This window comes from Lepidochelys olivacea, assembly GCF_965140295.1.
Source record: "Lepidochelys olivacea isolate rLepOli2 genome assembly, chromosome: 19".
In the NCBI taxonomy this organism is placed as follows: domain Eukaryota; kingdom Metazoa; phylum Chordata; order Testudines; family Cheloniidae; genus Lepidochelys; species Lepidochelys olivacea.
Window position 1 is genome coordinate 15,956,615 of NC_140429.1, and position 18,245 is coordinate 15,974,859.

General features: G+C 53.0%; 1 protein-coding gene across 1 annotated transcript in view; it reads right to left on the reverse strand.

Annotated features, from left to right (window-relative positions):
* Positions 1-10,420, reverse strand: part of LOC311533096 (cAMP-dependent protein kinase inhibitor beta-like) — a 67,029-nt gene extending 56,609 nt beyond the window's left edge. The window contains exon 1 of the mRNA XM_084652214.1: positions 10,196-10,420. The gene's annotated coding sequence lies outside the window, so the exon portion shown is untranslated. The remainder of the gene's footprint in view (positions 1-10,195) is intronic.
* Positions 10,421-18,245: the final 7,825 nt, after the last annotated feature.

The window sequence follows — 18,245 nt, forward strand, 5'->3', positions numbered from 1 at the left end:
AGATGACCTCCTGAGGTCCCTTCCAACCCGGATGTTCTATGATTCTATGATTCTTGCCCTAACTATGCTAGAGAAACAGTGCCACAAAGCACTGCTAAATGTCCAAAGGAAATAAACTGAAAATCTAGATTGGGGACAGATTTTCTGCTACCATCTCTCAGTTCTTGTTACTGTAGGTGCCACAGGTGACCACACCAGGTACAGTGTTTCCAGAAAAAATGGGATTGCCACGAAGACAAGATTCTTTTCGGAATGATACAATCTAGGCTGAATATCAGGAAAACCACTCTGGCAGTGAGATCTCAGTGGGTGTGATGTCATCTCAAGAAAAGGACCCACGGCCCCATCACTTGGGACATTCAAACATGGACTGGACACAGCCCCAGCAAACGCTCCATAGTGAACAACTCTGTAATTGCCAGCTGCTTGTATTGCTCCATGTTAGCCATTCCAGCAGCACTCCTGCCTGCCAGCATACATGCTAATTGGACCCACCACAGCCATCACAGTCTGGGAGCACTGAGAGAAGTCACCAGCAGTGTTCGGGGAATTGCTGTTTATTGTGGGGAAATGAGAGATTATTAAGCCCTGCAACGCAAAATGACTCTGCCGGGTTGCGAAGGGGTGCTGCATGGGGGTGATGAGGGAGAGGTAATGGCCACACCTGAGCATTTCCTGAGCGAAGGCAGCCTGGGCAGCTGTCCCCTGGACGCTCCATGTAGGGCACCCCGTGCTGAACACATCGGATGGGTCTTTAGAGCAAAGAACAAGCTACTAACCCCTCAGAAATATACACATAGAATCATAGAATCATAGAATATCAGGGTTGGAAGGGACCTCAGGAGGTCATCTAGTCCAACCCCCTGCTCAAAGCAGGACCAATCCCCAATTAAATCATCCCAGCCAGGGCTTTGTCAAGCCTGACCTTAAAAACTTCTAAGAAAGGAGATTCTACCACATCCCTAGGTAACCCATTCCAGTGCTTTACCACCCTGCTAGTGAAAAAGTTTTTCCTAATATCCAACCTAAACCTCCCCCACTGCAACTTGAGACCATTACTCCTTGTCCTGTCCTCTTCTACCACTGAGAATAGTCTAGAACCATCCTCTCTGGAACCACCTCTCAGGTAGTTGAAAGCAGCTATCAAATCCCCCCTCATTCTTCTCTTCCGCAGACTAAACATCCCCAGCTCCCTCAGCCTCTCCTCATAACTCATGTGTTCCAGTCCCCTAATCATTTTTGTTGCCCTTCGCTGGACTCTCTCCAATTTTTCCACATCCTTCTTGTAGTGTGGGGCCCAAAACTGGACACAGTACTCCAGATGAGGCCTCACCAATGTCGAATAGAGGGGAATGATCACGTCCCTCGATCTGCTCGCTATGCCTCTATTTATACATCCCAAAATGCCATGCAAATACACACACACACACACACACACACACACACACAGGCATTCACAGCCTACACACACAGCTAAAAAACTCAGATGTTCATATCTATTAATATGCATACACCCCCACTGCACAAAAACTTAGCGGTATTTACACACACACAAATATACACACCCCAAACCTCAGCATGTCCACGTGCAAAGTGTATCTGCAGAGTGACACATGCACACCTATGCAAAACAAAGAAGTGTACAAACACAAGCAATGTTTAAACTAGCACACATGAAAACACATGCACACCAACACACGTCTGCGCACTCCACACACACACAAACGAGCACACACACAAATACAGGTATGCACACACACATGTACTTGTGCACACAGGCAAACACCCACGTATGCTTGCACTCCCACAAGGACATGCCGACACTCATGAATACCACACTGCATATGTGCACGCACAAATGTTCTTAGACTGTAAACTGCGTGTAGAGCTACATTACATCCAAGGTGTGATGGGAGCTCAGGTAGCCCATACCTGCACTAGCTTCACTCCCGCTAGCATGGCTAAGAATAGCAGAGTAGCAGGCTTCAGCAATGCAAGTAGGTCCTCGGGGGCTTCTACAATCCATGTTGAAGCCTGCACTGCTGCATCTGCACAGCTAATTTCAGCCGTACTATGGTAGGTAAAGCTAGCGAGGGTCTGTCTGCCCTTGCTGCAGTCACACCTGAGTGCACTGTAGACATACCCTACAAGACAACAGGCTACATCCTCAGCAGGTCTTGGCCCTGAAATCAATGGAATTGTGCTGATTTACACCCACTGAGGGGATGGTCGGGCAGGGAGACCCAGAAGACGGGGGTGTCAATTTAGAGCAAGTTTTGCAATCTCTAATAACTTCCCCATTCGAGGACCCAGGCCCTCTTTCCAAACTCCTCTTCTTCCATAGCGGAAAGGATTACATAGTTCCCGGTGCTCCGATGACAAGACGTGCATGGGCTGGGGGAGGGGCTTTATGTTTAATAATTCCTGTGGGGTGACTGGTGTCTCCTTCTCATCCTTCCTGGACAGCTGCAGCTTGAAAATGGCTCCCTTGGTTCTTGCTGGGATGTTAACCCCCAGATCTCAGCTGATGAGCAAAGACTAAGGTTGGGATTTTTCAGAGTTGGGTTCCTCCTTTAGCCCTTTTAAAAAATCCCAGCCCAGTGCAACTACCGCAATCATTCAGCAAGGAAGGATCAAGGGCGGGCAATAGAGTTCCTGCCTCAGTCCCCACTGCAACCTGACTGGAACTGGGCCTGAGCCATCATTGAACGCCACAGCTTTAGGGCCAGTTCCTCCGCTGGTATAAATTGCGGTAGGTCTACTGACTTCAAAGGAGCTTCACTGATTTACACCAGCTGAGGATCTGGATTTGACTCTCTTGGGTCAGGAAGCTGCAGAGAAACAGGCTTAGGGACTGGGAGCAAATGTTAAATCTCATCCTTTCTGAGCTACATAGGCCTTGCCCGAGGCATCGTTCCTAGAAAAAGGAGGCCCCTGGGAGATTTTTGGCTGGGGGGGGGATACACCTAGAGCAACTTTATTTGCATGCAGTCCCAGATAGCCCCCTACTCCTAGCCAGCTTGTCCTGCTCCCCCAGGGCCAAATCCCTCTAAGCATCTCTCCTCCACAACCTGGCTCTTGCTATAATGAGGCACGGAAGGCTTGTGCAGCCTAGCAACACTTGTGATCTCTGGGGTGACTTCCACCCTCCCGGCCCCGCACTGCCTCAGGGCATGGAACACGTCTATCTGCCAGGCAGAAACCCTTTCCTGAGTTAACCAGTGGGGCGTGTGCTTTCACCTGTCACTTCCCTTCTACTGCCCCGAGGAAGATCATGGAGCCCCAGGAAATCCCATGTGTCCTAATAGCCGCACATGGCCTGTGTTCTCTCCAGCTGTCATGTTCATTAGGTTTGCCACCTGTCCAGGCTTTCCAGAATGGTCCCTTTTTTGAAGTAGCTGCAGGGTTTGTACCTCAGAGGTGATATTTATCCATTAAGCCACAGTCCCCAAACAGGCGTCAGCATCTGCCCCCCTCCCCCATAGGATGTGCACTCACAGGTCAGCCTTTAAGAGCTGAGCAAGCTGACTCCAAGTGTCCTGTTCACGTGCCACCATCCCTTAAACGCACTCTGAAAGCCTCTGCAGTATCTGGCCCACTGACGTTGATGGAGATGGATGGATGTTAGAGAGGAGATGAGAACTTTACAAAAATTCTCCCTTCTATAGAACAGAAACTCACATTTCTACAGCACCTTCCAGTCCTGAAGGAGCCCAAACTTTCTAAACAGTATGCAGTAGATACAGAAAATCGCTTCTTCTATCTCTGAAATGTAGCCACTTCCGAGGTGGAACTCAGGGACTGTTTAACAGTGCAGAATAACATTACACGTAGAGAATGAATATATCCAGGGAGCCATGGCTGCCCATCTCCAGTGCCCCATGTAGGGTTGTGACCCTGAACACAGCAGAGGGATTCATTGTCCCCCACTCCTGTCCCAAGTTCTCCCACTAGCATAGGGTAGATGAGATGCCAGACTCAGCTCCTTTGCTCTCTCCCCTCACAGCCAAACCTCTCCCACTCCCTCCCTCTCTCTTCTCCTCTCTCTCACTCCTGCTTGCTGATCACCTAAGAGATCTACACAATCACAGAAATGAGCCCAAGGCCCAAAGTCAGCTGAGGCTCAACCAGCTGAACCTCCCACTGACCTTGATGGCTGGCAGCAGGGATGAGTTTTCCCCTTGTCTGGTTTGAAAATCACAGTTATTCTTCACTACTACATGCTTCTTGGGTGATTTTTGTTTGCTGTCAACTTTCGTTACTGCCCTCGGATTCTTTCCCTAGATAATGGGGGGTGGGGGGAGGGGGAGAGACAGACACACATAGACACGTACAGAGATGTCAGCCCCTCCACACACTCAGACAGCGTGACACACACACAGGTGAAATCTAGATTTGCTCTGATAGCCCCTGAAGGTAAATAGAAACTTCTCCTATGAAGTGTCTCAGTTGCAAGGCAGCTGATCTAATAGTAACCTTTATTAGCTGCTTTGATGACTGCACAAACTATTCTTTTATGTAATACACGTGTCCCCCACGTTTTCATGTTCGAAATCCGCTTCAGTCTTGACTGGCTGCAGGCTCCCTTCCTGCCAAAGCGGCTCTTCAGCAGCCGGAGAAGGCTGAGTGCCCTTGGGTGTGGCAGCTGGAGAAGGCAGAGTGCCCTTGGGTGTGGCTCGCGGCTGGAGACCACCCCTTTCCTCTAGACTGCAGGGCTCAGTTCTGGAGCCTGTGCGAAGCAGCGGAGAGCTAGGAAACGTTTGGGGAAAAACCCAGAATCTGGTGCCTCAGTCAGCGGCTCAGCGCGGTTCAGGCCCCCGCCAGCCGCCGTCTGCAGGGCAACGGTTCTGTGCTGAGGAGTGCACCCTGACTGCTGCGCGGGGAATGCCACGCTGGCACAAGGGCTCCACAAATCCTGAAAATGGCGTCTGGGTGCCGAACTCCTCCAGCCGGCACCTCCTAACACGCTCATATAAAAGCCAGGGCCAGCATTAGGTTAGGGAGTAGCAAGCCGGGCAGTTGCCTGGGGCCCCACGCCACAGGGGCTCCCATGAAACTACATTGCTCAGGCTTTGGCTTCAGCCCCGGGTGGCAGGGCTCTGGGCTTCCGCCCCATGCCGCGGGGCTTCAGCTTTCTGCCCTGAGCCCCAGCATATCTAATGCTGGCCCTGCTTGGCGGCCCCCCTGAAACCTGCTCGCGGCTCCGAGGGGGCCCTGGACCCCTGGTTGAGAAACACTGATCTACAGGGCAGGGAGCTGGCTTTTGGGCTGCAACTCAGGCAGGCGGTGACCCGCTTTGAGTGCACGGATTTTGCAATAAATGCAGAGCACTGCCTACAAAGGTAGCAGGCCCCCCACCCATCTGCAAGAGACAGGCTGCCCAGTGAAGCTCATGGGAGCACCTTCTGGCTGGCTCAGGAGCAGCACCATGAGTTCTGGAGAGGGCTCTGGCTGGCTGTCCTTGGCTAGGACGGTTACTGTGCCACAGCAGCGAGGGTGACGCAGAGAGGCACCACTGATGCATTCCTCTCAGCCGTGCGTCTCCTGCGCTTGAGTCTGGTGATCTGAGACAAGGCAGGCGGGACCAGGGCGCACCAGGAGAGGTGTGGTTAGTGCACAGGCCTGGGCACCAGGGTCGGCTCCCGACTCAGCCACAGACTCCCTGTGGGACCTTGGGCAAGTCACTTAACCTGTCACCTCTGGCTCCACCTCCCAGTGACACGCCTCCTCCCAATACCCACTCCTCTCCAGCCCCACCCCCCAACGAACCAGACTCTCTGTTCCTCCAGCATAGAACCAACTGCTTCCCATCCAATAAGCAACCACTTCCTTCCCGGGCCTCCCCTCACAGCCAATCCCTTCCTCTTCCACCTCTGCTACTCCCCACCCAGTAACCAATCCCCTGTCTCGCCTTTGTTCAGAGTCACAAACACCCTCCAGGAAATAAAAACCCAGACGTCAGGGGGGAAGAGACTCAATTTGCCGCCGTGGCTGAACATATGCAAACTCCCAGCTAATTCCTTTGGGGACCGGAGCCAGTGGATGGCTCCCTGGGCCACGTGCCTACAGCTGGTGTCTCAGGGACTCCCCTGGGAGTTTCTCATCAGAAGCGGAGCGTGCTGCTGTTTGTCATCCTTCCCTCTCTGGGACCCTTTGCACTCAGCAGATTTTCTCCTGTGCGATGTGACTGATGTGACCGCTTCCCTTCCAGGAAGGAGGGTGGAAATTTTCCAAGGTCTTACACGTCTCGCTCCCCACAGGAGGGAATGACCCGCCTGCCCAGGCCTATCTGAGCCTCCAGCTGTTTCCTCCCCCTTAAAGGCTGTGAGCATCTCTGGGATTCCCTGACACATGAGCCATCCACTCCAGACAGATATTACAGGGCCTTCCCTGCTATTCCGCAAGGCTCCGCCAACCCAACAGACCCCCCCAGAGAAGAGAATAAAGCCTGGCATGTGTATGGGATTGGGCCCATGATTGCAGCTTCCTGGCTCAGAGGCAGCACTTGAGCATTTTGGGACCCAAGCCACTGATTAAACAAAGCCAGGACCCAAAGAAGGAGCCCACAGCACCTGTCAGGGGAGCAAGGCAGACTAGATCAAGGTGGTCCAGGAGGCGCTGAGCTTTAGAGGGCAAAGCAGGGGAATCAGAACGCTTGGATCCTAGCTTGGGGCTCCTCAGAAGCAGCTAGTATTTTTTACGAGTTTAGTCCTGGCAGGAGAATTTCAGCAGCAATTGGACGTCAAGCGTACAGCAGTGAACTGGGTGCGTCCCGTCACGGCCTCCCATCCTCTTCTCTATTATTCCACACTCCCCCACGCCTGCCCATGCTGTTTACTGGTGGGACCCGGGCACTAGGTAACTCATCAGTTCCAAATGGCTCTTCCTGGGGATACTGGCTGTGATCACACAGTGGGTCCAGATTCTGGGTTCCTCTCCTGAAGCGATCAGAGACCCCACCCTCCCACATACATTACATTGCTGCCCTTTTCCAGGGCACCCCATCTGTCCCCCTCCAGCTAATATCCCAGCCTCAGCCCAGACAGAGTCACAGGGCCCAATTCCAAGACAGCGTAAGTGGGTCCAAGTTAGCAGCGTTTTGCATGCTTGTGGGAGACCTGAAATTAAGGGCCAAACTGCTGTGTGATGCTGGCATAGAGCCAGAGTAACTAACAACAGCATCTGGCCCATCGGGGCTCGTGAAAGCTACCAGCCAAGGAGGAAATGTGCCTCTGAACGGCTGAGCTTTGAATTCCATCCCCAGTAGACGGGTCTTAGTTAGGAACAGTCCTGAGCACCACGACGAGAGCACCTCGAGGCCCACCACTTATCTCATTAAGTGGCTGCCCTGGCACATAGCAGGAGGCTGTGAAGTTAAAGGCAGGGGCTTGAGGAAAACAGCTCAGTCTGCTGTTGCCACCTCACATCCTCCTCAGCCTCCCATCTCCTGCTCCTGCCCCCAGAGTCCCAGGCACAAGGTTTCTCCACACCTTCCTTATCCCTCTGCCGCATGCCACCTTTCGCCATCCGCCTCCAGGGACATCGGCAAGTGTGAGACCTCAGAGCGCGGTTAGCAGCCAAGCAAGACCGTAGGCCTGCCTGGGCCACTTGCATTTAAGGGCAGCTTCGGGTCCCAGTTTATCAGCCGGACTTGCTGAGTGGAGGTTGCGGGTGGTGGTGGGGGGTGAGGGGGGAAGGGCTTTTATGGCGGCAGAAATAGCACCGGCCATGCGTGAGTCTTCCTGCTGGGTGGGGGGATGAGCCCATCTCTTCCTCTGCTGCATCACTCCCGCCATTTATACCAAGCCCTGCTGCGTTTCATCGCCCCTGCCTGACCTAAATTGCTGTTCAACAGCTGCTGCACTCCACCCCAGCAACAGCTGCATTTCAGCGGCTGGTGGAAACGATTCCTGCATATCATTGTGTCCTTCAGCTCCAAGCCATGGGCCAGAACGTGGCCTTTAGAAAATCCAGCAGAGGATGGGGAAATCACGGAACTTTTTGATTGGCAGGGAAGGGAGGGGCTGAGCCTAAGCGCAATTCTCACGCCACCCCCAGCTCTCTGAAAGGCCCTTCCTTACATCTGGAGCTCAGGGGCTGGGGGAGGTGGTGCGGGGCAGAGCCGTGGGGCGTTGCCATTCTCCATCTAGGATCACACGAACCCCCGGAAACCTCCAGGGATGTCCACATGTAAGGTCAGGCTGGACCCATCAGTATTACACCAAGCGCTTTCCCCGCTGCGCTGGAGGGTTTGGGGCAGTCCGTGGGAGCAGCGCTAGCAGAGAACGGCAGGTCCTGGAAAGCAATGCAGGGGCTCTGGGCAGCTGCGTGAATATCCCAGCTCAGTGCCCCAAGAGCCACACTAGGTTCACACGGTCACACCTCCTGCCCACTCCGTGGGGGATGAGAGGGGGCAAGGCACCCACCTCCCCCAAGGGGGTGATGGAAGGGGAACCCCACACACTGGACCTTTTTGCTCTGCCTTCCTGTCTGGAAGATTTCCATGTGGCCAGAGGGCACGGGCTGGGCCTGGGTGCCAGGGGCTTGGAGACGGGGTATTCCCGGGGAAACCTGCTGCAATCAAGTGGCAAGGGCAGCACAGGGGCTGTGGCCCTGGTGAAACTGTGTCTGGAAAGGGAACGATCATTTCTGTGTAGCCTCATCCTCCACACGCAGCTCCCAGAGCGCCTGTGAAGAAAGGCAAGAAGCCAGGAATGCTTGTGCTATTTACCAATAGGCAGGGCTTAGCTTCAGGAACCACACACCCCGGGGCTGCTTTTCAGCTAGGAGGTCTGGGCGTGACCGGCAAGCCCCCTGAATTCAAGCTCTCATCTCAACACACAGCTCAGCACTGCTGGAGCCATTTCTGCTCCCACAGCTCTTGAAATCTGATTTCCTTCTGGAAGCCTGGGACAGAAAAGCTAGGGTGGACCTGGGGTGAGGACTCTGAGGGTGGGGGCCATGAGGGTAATAAAGGTATGGGTTTGGGGGTGATGGGGAGATAGGAGGGGGTGGGCATGGTGACCTGCAGTGGGGGTAAGGTGATGGGGTGAGTATGGGAATTTGGGATGGAGCCTGGGTGATAGGGGTGTGGGTTTGGGGGTGATGGGGACCAGGATTGGGAATCATCGGGCCTTGGGTGATAGGGGTGTAGTTGTAGGGGTGATGGGGAACTAGGATAGGATGGATATGAGGTCCATGGGCAGGAAATAGCAGGCCTTGGGAGATAGGGTGTGATTTCTGGGGTAATGAGAAACTAGGACCGGGGTGGGAGGTGGAATATAGGGATCATGGGTGGGGGTTACAAGTACCTTGAAAGATAGAGATGGGGGTTGGAGTGATAGGGATCTGGAGTGAAAGTTTAGTGTTTGGGGGCTTAGTTGCTCATTTGTAATACTTTTTAATCATACACAGTATATTTGTGTGTCGAAAGGAATCACTCAGCCTGTTCTCAGCTCCATGACACCAGATCCTCCAGCTTAACTCATCCTCACATCCTGACCTGCAAGCTGGGACCACACTTCTGGAGCCGCCTTCCAAGCCAGGTGTAATAATCAGAAAAACAGCAGCACAGACACCAGGGATTATTCAGCTACTGAACAGAAAACCCCCGGCCATGACGCTGGCATGCCCTGGTTCTGTCCAACACCCGCCACTGCTGCTGGCACCACTTAGACTAGAGACTACAAGAAATACCAGCCATGTCCCTGGAGAAGTTTTGCATTTGCGACCCCTTACTCCCTGACGATTGTTAATTACCTCTCCCTGGGTCCAGGGTATTTGTAACCCCTGGGTGAACGTAGTGTCTGGGCATCAGTCCTACATACTCACAAAGATGGAAGCATCATCAGCCCTCTGTGATTTTAACCCACTGGAAAGTTTGATTTTGCTGAATTTCAAACACATGTCCTACCACCCCCACCCCCCATCCATCTGGAGTCAGCCATGTCCTGACATCTCTCTCCCTCTGCTTCTTCATCCTCCTTTGCCCTTTATTCCCCCAAGCCGGCAGCATGCTGCCTACAAGCCCCTTTATGGGACAAAGACCTCCCTCCCCTGTGAGTGAAATTGACCAGGGCACCCTATGACAGCCTGGAACAATGCCTATCCCACCCCTCAATACTCCTCCCCTTCCTCATTCTCCCTTAATCCCAGCAGCTCCCCAGCCAGAGCAAGCCAGAGCCCCAACACTTACCAAATGCAGTAGAGAGAAATGGAGGGGCTGATCCTGCTGCTAAACCATAAGGGGGTGAAATGCAGAAGCCAGCTGCTGCCCAAGGAGCCAGGAGCTGCAGGAAACCCAAGTAAAGTCCCTGGACCAGCACAGCCACTAAGACATCTCCTTGTCTAGCTGAACAGCACTCACAATGCATTGGGGTACCAGCTGCCTGCCTGAGAGACATACCATTCATTCTGCAGGGGGAGAGTCCCTGCAATTAACCTTGCTCTCCATCCCTGTGCCAAACACAGGGGCACCTCTTCTCTGTCCCAGCCTGTCTGAGGGTCAGAGATCAGGGCTGCTATTTCCAGACAAGTCCCCTGTAAAGAAGCCCCTGAGTCCCCCTTAGGAATCCCCCCAAGTCCCCCCTTGGCTGCCTCCTCAGTCAGTGCTGCAGAGCAGTGCCAAAGATGTGGATTAGCATTTCTGGCAGTGCTGTGCATGCAACGGGAGCCGCTGCCTTGCTCTGGGTGGTGGGTTGTTGGGTTTGTTTTTTCCCCCATCAACAAATAATTTTTTGTTTGTTTGACATTTCTATTGAGACGCCTGTTTCTGCTGCTGCTACAGCCTGGGGATTTCCCCCCCGCCCCGGGCCCCCGCCATCCAAACAGTTCTCAAAGGAACGGAAATTCCACCCAGCATCCATGACATTCCGAGGCTCCAGGGGTAGCGACCCGCGTGCAGGGGTGACAGGAAAATAAAATTGTTGGCTGAAGCCCGTGGAAGCCAGGAAATTCACATTTCCCGGGACTGAAAAGCAGCACATTTGGGCCCACACTTTAGATGTCGTCAATAAATTAAAAAAATTAAAGACTAAGCCAAAATGTTCAGAAGTGGGTTCCTACTTGTTTAACAGGGAGAGCGACTGAGCCTTGGAACAAACTGCCATGGGGATGATGGATTCTCCAGCTCTTGAAATCTCCCCATCAAGACCGGACACCTTTCTGGGAGATACACTTTATCCAGACACAATTACTGGGCTCATTACAGGAGTAAGCGAGTGAAATTCTCTGGCCTGGGTTATACAGGAGGGCAGGCTAGATAATGTAGCGGTCCTTTCTGGCCAGTATGAATCTATGAAACCCCTGTTTAGACATCGATTATTATGTGTGATTTGTGTCACAGCTGCATGTCGAGGGCCCAAAAGAAACCAAGGCCTTGTTGAACCAGATACTTTACAAACATCCCTGCCCCACCAGAAATTTACAGTCTACGGCCCCAATCCTGCACCGACTCACAGGAGGAAATTTAAACACACGTGTGTAAGAGTTTGTTGAACTGGGGCCTAAGCAGGCAAGACAGAGAAAGGGTGGCAGGCGGCATTGTCATCCCTTGTCACAGATGGTGAGCTGAGCATGAGAAGCTTAAGGGCCTTCCCCAAGGTCATACAGGGAGGCTGTGGCAGAGCCAATTGAATCCAAGTCTCCTGAGTCCCAGTCCAGTGCCTTCACCTGAAGTCCATCCTCTTATCACGCCAATAACGGCTCATTGTACTGAACTGGAAGAACCCAGGCCACCGACTCTGTCGACAGCCAGGGCCCACGCTGGAGGCAAGGCAGAGTGGGGTGGGCAAAGCTCAGGCAAGACAAGGCTCCCTTTTTCGCCTCTCAGAAGGAATCCTGAGAAATGGAGTCCTAAGGTTCCACCTGGCTCTGCAGGCCTGCACCTCCGGGCATGTTGGGAAAGGGATGGGGTACAATGGTCTCTTCCATGACAAACTTGGGTGGAAGTGGGGGGTATTTCCTCGCTGCAGGGAGAATGCTGCTGATCTATTTTTACTTCATGGTGCTAGCTGTGTAGGGAGAGCCAGGACCCTCCAGCTTGGAAGCTGGACAGGGAACACCCAGTGGAGGAGGGGAAGGATTGTTCTTAAACTTGTGAGATTTCAGTTTGTTTCGACTTTGCCAGCAGAACAGGCCGTGTGTGGTGTAAATGAGAACTGGTGCTGTGTGTTTGTGTGTGTGTGTGTTTGTGAGAGAGCTTTACCACCCAGCTCTAATGTCAAATGGGGTTATTAGTGACACGGGTGAGGAACTTGCCTCTGTGTTGTTTATTAAAATTATTTTTATCCTGGCACTCCCCCCCCAAGGAATATGAAGTTAGCTCCAGCTACGCCCAACATCGCCAGTTCATCCAAACAAGATTGTACAAAACCTAAGAGCCAACTGTGTGTATTTTGTGGTCCCTGCTAGTGGCTGTCCCACATACAAGTCTACCACTGCTACTAGCTAGAGAAGCTATTCCTTTAGCTCAAATGGAACAGCTCCTGCTCTTCGGAGTGGAGATGCCTGGTTCAAGGCCCAGTCTCCTTGCATAGTGTTATGCGTAGAGAGGGCTCCAGGACAGGTGGCTACAAAAGGCCAATCTCAGCAATCTTCTGATTGATCTGGAACCTTCCTCTTCGGGGCTGCGAGTGGGTGAGATGCAGGAAGTGAAATGAATGATAAACACAAATGAAGCTGCCTGAGCTGGTCCAGCCTTATCCCCGAGGCTGGGGGGCAATAAAAGCCGCCGCACCCATCGCTTGGGGCACAAGGCCCTGCTCATTATTCAACGGTCTTTCCAGTTTAATGCAGTGTAGAACTTGCTAGTGCCACCTACTGGTGAAAATGCAGAACCAATTTTCCTGCTAATTCCTGTCTTCTGCTGGAAGAAGTTAGCAGTTGCTGTTGGGCTAATTGCTTCTTCTGCATTGTGCCTTGGACCGGAAATTCTTCCTTCCTCCTGAGGGTGACCACCCATCCCAAACTGGGTGGGACAGTCCCAAAATGCAGAGTTCAAGTGCTGGTCCCAGGACAGTATTTGCCCCGGATTCCCACTGGTACCACTCCGTGCCTGCCCGAGGCTCAGGGGTAGCGTCAGTCTTTTCCTGGTGGGGGGCTTTAGCCAAACCAGGCTGGGCCATGTTAAGAGCTACCCAAGGAGCCCGGGTCCCTGGGGGAGCCCCAGACTCCAGGACACTCCCCCTGCCTTGGGTGGCATGCTCTGGACATGGGCTGGGGCTGCTCTTAGGCATCCTGGCACCCCACCCAGGGTAGGTGGAGGGTCCGGACTCCCCACTGCAGCCTGGGCTCCCTGGCAGCTCTTGCCACAGCCCGGCTCGGACTTCTGGCCTGGCCAGAGGGCAGGGCCTTGAGGAGAAGAGGAGCAGGGGCAGAGCCATGGAGGGGGGTGGGGGTCCTCCATGTGTCCTGCTTCTGCCTTTTGAAAAGGTGGTCACCCTACTCCTGGTACACCAGGCAATCGCGGGCTCTGGTCTCTTTCTTTGGGTCACTGAACAGAGCTGTGTTTCTAAGGAAGCCTGCTTCATTCACGGCCTGGGCTGGTTTGGTGTGTAAGGAACAAACATCCTGTTCAGGAATCAGAATTCAGTCCAGAAAAGTTTTGTTTCCCCTGCACTCTGCCCACTAATCCGACTACTCCTGGGCTGAGTCTTACATTCTAAGCCTGTAAAGGTAAATCTACTCTGCCGCTGGTGGGCGTGAGTCCCAGCCTGGAGAGACAGGCTTGCAGTAGCTCAGCTTGAGCCAGAGTGCTGAGAATAGCAGTGCGGACGTTATAGCCACCGAGCTTGGACTCAGGGGCCAGGCAGGCGAGAGAGCCCTGGTATTCTCCACCCTCTGTCTCACCAGCCGAGCTTCCTCTGGACACCTAGGCGAGCAGAGGGGGAAGGAAACTGGTGTTAACCCCTGATGTGCTGGGGATGAAGTGGAGTCTCTGCCCCTGTCACACTAAACGGTCTCTCCACACAGTGGCTGATGTAAGGGTGACCAGAGTGGAATTGGGCAAAGCAAAATGTAGCCTTTCAATCAGGGAATCTTTGCAAACAATAATGTGGATTGGCTTTTGGATTAGCCCACCAAGGAAAATGCAACGTCAGCCCGATTGCTGGAGATACAAAGGTTTTTTTATGGGACCGTCCTACGCTGGCTGAGCACAGACTAGAAGAGGCCCCTCTACATACTAGGACTGTCTGATGTCGCAAGGCTTCTAATGAAGAGGACAGATGCATGTAAGTGGCGTCAAAGGATCTAAGCACAGATCCTGAAAACCCTTGTGTGCGAGAATCGGCCCACTGACTTCAGTGGGACCATTGTATGGGTAAAGGTGTCTCTCCTGAGGAAGAGATGTGGGCTTAGGTTCCCAGTCAGTGGAGATGGAAGAACAGTGTTGCACCTAGAGGTGGGGAATTCCTTCCTGGGCCCTGCAGTGATCAGTTTATGCCATGAAGCATGATGTTAGTTGCATGAAAGTAGCACCCACCTGAGATCAGGCGCAGCACGGCACAAACAACCCTTGCCTCCAAGAGCTTGCACTCCACATAGATAAGACAACAGGTATACCATGCTATTTTTAGCCCTCATCAGCTGACCTGCGCTCTAAGACTTAGAATCATAGAATCATAGAATATCAGGGTTGGAAGGGACCCCAGAAGGTCATCTAGTCCAACCCCCTGCTCAAAGCAGGACCAATTCCCAGTTAAATCATTTGCTGCCGTGGGTCTCTCTTTGCAGTGTAGACAAACCTTACATGACTCACCTAAGGAGGTTGTGGCTCAGCAGAGCATTGAATCCTTCTCGACGCTCATTATCACAAGCGTGTCATGGGCAGTCAGACCTAGTGGTCAGAGTGGGAGTCGGGTACCAGAGGGTCAGAGTCCAAGACAGGCCAGAGGGCAAACCAAGAGTCAGGCATCAAGAGGGAGGCAGGGTCAGAAGCCAGTCTGGGATCTCTCACATGCAGGCAGGCAGTCTGTATTGTTGCTCAGTCGGCTCCCTGTCATGGCTTTCTGGCTTAAGTACCACTGCCAGGCTGCGAGGAACTGCTACTCGGGTCCTGCTGGGCAGTACGTCCTGCTGGGCCCAGCCTCACAGGGTCCTCCAGCAGAAGGCCAACCTAAGCCTCTGTGGTGATGTGGAGTCATTAGAACCCCTATGGTCCCAGGTTCTAGCCCTGCAGGCTCTTACTGCAGGCCCCCCTTTGGGATGGTGCCCATCTGGCTGACCCCTGTGGAATTCCTCCACCCCGTGAGAGGTGTGAACATGGGAGGCCTCTTGAGGGCCATAACCTTCCCAATCCACCAGGTAGCACAGATGTCCAGAAGGGAGGATGGCATACATTTCATATTCCTTGTGGCCCTGGATTTCAGCTGGTGGAGGCAGTGGTGTGGTGTGGTCAGGGAAAGAGTTCTCCATGTAGGGCTTCAGAAGGGAAACAGGGGGGGAAATGGGTGTATTTTGAGAGACAGAGGAAGCTGGAGTTTGAATGTAACTGGGTTAATCTGCTAGCATAGCAGAAAAGGTCCCAGGAACTGGTGGCCCGAATTGCAGGAAGGTGGCTTGGTGTGAAGGTGTTTGGCAGGGAGCTATGCTTTCTGGCCTACCACAAATGGCAGATCTTCTTGTCGCCGATGTCGCCAGTTGTAGGGCTTCTTTGCCTCTAGTAGGTGGTTCTTGAGTTCTTCCTGAATAAGTTGCATCTGTTGGACCCAGTCGGTGGTGGCAAGGTTTGGGGAGGCTGCTGGTAACGCCAAGAAGGCCAATGGCATTTTGGGATGTATAAGTAGGGGCATTGCCAGCAGATCGAGGGACGTGATCGCCCCCCTCTGTTTGACACTGGTGAGGCTCATCTGGAGTACTGTGTCCAGTTTTGGGCCCCACACTACAAGAAGGATGTGGAAAAATTGGAAAGAGTCCAGCGGAGGGCAACAAAAATGATTAGGGGACTGGAACACATGACTTATGAGGAGAGGCTGAGGGAACTGGGGATGTTTAGTCTTCAGAAGAGAAGAATGAGGGGGGATTTGATAGCTGCTTTCAACTACCTGAAAGGGGGTTCCAAAGAGGATGGCTCTAGATTGTTCTCAGTGGTAGCAGATGACAGAACAAGGAGTAGTGGTCTCAAGTTGCAGTGGGGGAGATTTAGGTTGGATATTAGGAAAAACTTTTTCCCCTGGGAGGGTGGTGAAACACTGGAATGCGTTACCTAGGGAGGTAGTGGAATCTCCTTCCTTAGAAGTTTTTAAGGTCAGGCTTGACAAAGCCCTGGCTGGGATGATTTAGTCAGGGATCAGTCCTGCTTTGAGCAGGGGGTTGGACTAGATGACCTCCTGAGGTCCCTTCCAACCCTGATATTCTATGATTCTATGGAAATGGGGGTGGAACTTATAATTAGCGAAGGAGGGGCTCCTATCTGTAGAGGCATGGTCGGTGTTATTGTAGGAAAACTGCACATGGCAGGAGCATGGACCAGCTGTCTTGATGATAATTTACAAAGCAGCTCAAGTGCTGTTTCAGTACTTGGTTCACCCATTCTGTTTGTCCGTTTGGCAGGTGGTATGCAATGGAGGTGGATATCCAGATGTCAAGTAGCCTGAATGTTTCACATCAGAAGGGAGAGGTGAATTGGGGCTTCAATCGGAAACTATGTGGTCTGGGAGTCCATGGAGCGGGGCCACAGTGTGCAGTAGGAGTTGGGCAGTATTCTTGGCAGACGACAGCTGGTTGCAGGGGATGAAATGGGCCATTTAGGTCAGGCGGTACACAACCATCAAGACTACAGTATGGCCATCTGATGATGGGAGCTCCATGACAAAGTCTAGAATGATGGAGGACGAAGGCATAGCCAGAGTCTCCAGGGGTACTAAGGTGCCAAGGGGTTTGATTTGGGGCATCTTGGTACATGTACAGCACTCACAGGAATGCTAGGACCTCAGCCCGCATGTGGGGTCACCAGAAAAAGCAGGAAACCATGCAGGAGGTCTTCCAGTGGCCAAAGTGCCCCATCAATGGCGCAGCATGGCACAGCCGTAGCACTTGCAGTCAGGGGCACCCTGGGGGAACAGCTACATGCTCATCAAAGTACATTACCCCATCCTGCATGGAACGGTACATCTTAGCCCCCAGTGGCAGGGGCTGTATCCCTTGGGCTAGTGCGTCTCCTTTCAAGATGGACCGGCTGAGGGAAAGCAGGTCTCACTGGATTGTGGCATTGACAAAGTTCCCAGGCTTGAAGAAGAAGGGGGGCTCAGATGTCAGTTCTTTGCTTCCCTGGTAGTATTCCCTCTTCCACAATAGAGCATCAGCTTTCCCATTTCGCCTTCCTGAGAGAAAGGTAATTGTGAACTCAGATTGAGAAAAGAACAAGGCACACCTTAGCTGCCTCTGGTTCAGCGCTCAGGCCTTGCCGAGGTCCTCAAGGTTCTTATGAGCAGTGAAGACCTTTAATGGGTGCCGAGCCCTGCAGGGTTCTGATTCCATACTTCAAATGCCATTTTTATGGTGAGCAGCTCCTTGTCCACTGTTTTGTGGTTTATTTCGGGGGGGGGGTCTTCTTCACGTGGCTGATGGAAATGTCTATATAAACGACTATAATTTTACATTCAGATGGGTAAGCTGGATAATTGCAGAGAGTATTGCTGTCACGCCTCCTTCCTATCTGGAAATCGGGGAGTGAGTTGTGTTATGTTCCCTGGTCTGTTCTGGCTGATCACAGTCACACAATGGAGAGTCTTTAGTTTTCCATTTGTATCTGCATCTGCCATGATTTGTGCGCATGTGGTTTTGGGTTGCCCATGAGCTTCATGGGCTTCTGGGAATAGAATGCCCAAGAGTGCAGAACCGACTGGGTCATTAGTCACTGTGAACAGAGGTGACACATGGGGGCATGCATGCCCCCCACACCAGGTTTTTGCCAGGGTTTGCCAACCAGGCCCCCTCCCTTTACGGCAGCTCCTGGAGCTGGTGAGCTGCAAGCTGCAGCCGTGGGGAGAGGCAGCAGCAAACATCTGAGAGCTGCAGGGAAGGGCCAGTGAGGGTAAGAGGGGGAGCGTGACAATGGGTGGCGGGTATCATAGGCTGGGGGAGGCCGTGCCTCCCCAAACAGTCAGGCATGGCTCCGCCCATTCTCTGCCCCCAGCCCCCCCTCCTGCTTCCTGCTCACTGAGGCTTCAGTCTCCCTGTGCGGTGATCCCAGCTTGGTCTGTGCCACCCAACCACCTGGCGCTCCGGGGCTGGGGGGCTGCACC